At 26.7% G+C, this 2,271-nt stretch overlaps 1 pseudogene; it reads right to left on the reverse strand.

Moving 5' to 3' along the window:
• LOC105141061 (uncharacterized) overlaps positions 1-989 on the reverse strand; it is a 16,035-nt pseudogene extending 15,046 nt beyond the window's left edge.
• Between the last annotated feature and the right edge of the window lie 1,282 nt (positions 990-2,271).

The following is a 2,271-nucleotide window of genomic DNA, read 5'->3' on the forward strand; positions in this document are numbered from 1 at the left end:
TTCCATCAAGCTTTAATGGTTATATGTTACACATACTTATTATATTATGGGTAGTTACAAGTGAAACACTTTAAGAGTTCATGAATGTTACATCCTTAAAGTGAACCACTTAAAGAGTTCATAAATGTAAATATTACATTATTAAAGTGAATCACTTTAAGATTTTGTAAATATAAAGATTACAACCTCTAGAGTGGACCACTTTAATGGTTCATAAGTGTAAAGAAAAGTTAAAGAATCATTTATAATAACTCTATAAAAAACGATCAACACTTCATACCCATCAAGGCACTTTAATAGGAATAGAAAAAAGAGACTCTTGTCAACATCAACATTTCCAGCGAATCGCAAGATAATAAGTGCAGAGGCTAAAAAGTATACCATAAAAATAATCATGAAGGCACAAACAGTCAAGTAGCTACTAGATAAGTTCAATAAAAGCATTCTTATTAATAAACAGTTTCTTTCTCTTTTAATTACAAAGCTAAAACTCTTAAGGGAAACCTTCATTTTAATGAAATATGAAAATATCTACAAGAAAGTATCTTTACGGACTTTGGCATTGTGATGGGACGTGTGTTGAAGAAGCTCTTTCAAAGACAAGCCTTTCTTGTTCACAGTTAAACCCACTTTCTTTGATTCCATGCTCTGTCCCGGAAGAACGATTGCTGCTCGTAACACACACACACACACAGAAACTTCCATTATTAACATTACTTCATAGAAAGCACCGAATGTTAAGAAGAAGCAAAATGGAAGGATATATATTACCTTTCGATTTAATTTCTGTGTTAGTAATATTCTTAGGAGGTGACAATTTCCTGTCGATCTTTCACTTTATTTTCCATGAAATTAACAAGAAATAAAAAAAGTAATCAATTCAAGTTCCCAAGCCAAGAAATTTAGAAAAAGAAAGAAACTGGTATTGCTCACTTTGAAGTCGATACTGTGGTTTTGCTCTTCTTGGAAGAACCCTTGATTTTTTCCATTTTCACTACAAATTACAGGGTGAAAAAAAAAACCAAAAAGAGTGTACGCATTAGTATTATGGTTCTTTTAACCGATAATATTTTCAAATTGAAAATATAATTAAGAAGTGATGAATTGAGAACAAAATTTACTTACTCAGATTTTGGAGGACAGAAAAAGGTGGTCATTTTTTTAGGGGTTTCAATATCGATGTGACTTCTTAAATTGTTACAAAATTGCCTCCAACAAATTTTGATTTTTTTAAATGAATTTTTTATACTTTTTTAAATTATTTTAATATATTAATATCAAAAAAATTATTCTAATATATTTTTAAATAAAAAATATTTTAAATCATCTCTACTATCACAATTCTTAAAAAAACTAAAATGAGAAGAAGAATTGATTCGCTCCAGTTTCAATTTAATCCTGCCCTGATTCTAACCTGTGTTATTTTTATATTAATATGTTTTAAAATAATATTATTTAGATTTTTTCAGTAGAAACATAAAATTCTTGATTATCATCATTTCAAATAATATTTTAGATAAAACTCATTGAAATTTTTATTCATATATTAAAAGTGAATACTATATTTTCTTACCAAAAGTAAATGTTTAATATTTTTAAAATATAAATAAAAGTTCTTTGAAATTTTACAAATTTCTTGTAAAATAAATGCGACACCTTTTAAAAAAAATACACCTAAATATTTTAGATTTCTATAAAAATTCTCAAATAATTTTTCGGACCTTTGGCTATATCCAAAAAAAAAAACCTTATATTATTGTGTGATATCTTTTATATTATTTTTTAAGGTTTTGTATAGCAAAAACTCATTCTTTTTCCTTTAAATTAAACTATCAAAATAGACATAAAAACATGTTTGTTAAACATACTCTTTAGCTATAAAATCCTTTATCAAAATATTTGAAGATCAAACAAGTTCTTACCTAAATGACCCAAACATTACCCGATCAGGTTGACCAGCAATCTTTGATTTGATAATAAACCAAACCAAAAATACTAATTTGACCAAAAAATCAAAACCAAAATTAAAACCTAAAACATATCAAACTTGCAAAAAAAAAAGTGAAGATTTTTTTCAAAAACTAGAAAACTCAAGAACACGAGGAACATGTTCAATAACACATGAAACAAAATCCAGACTAGATATGAACAATCCAAGGACATAGGCGTGTTGAAAATCGATAACTGAACAATAATCAAACATTAAACTTTATCAATTATCAACCAAAAATTATGATTTGATCAAAATTATTTTGGTGTAAAACCAAACCC

This window comes from Populus euphratica, unplaced genomic scaffold (genome assembly GCF_000495115.2).
Source record: "Populus euphratica unplaced genomic scaffold, PopEup_1.0 scaffold131.1, whole genome shotgun sequence".
NCBI classification, from domain to species: Eukaryota; Viridiplantae; Streptophyta; class Magnoliopsida; order Malpighiales; family Salicaceae; genus Populus; species Populus euphratica.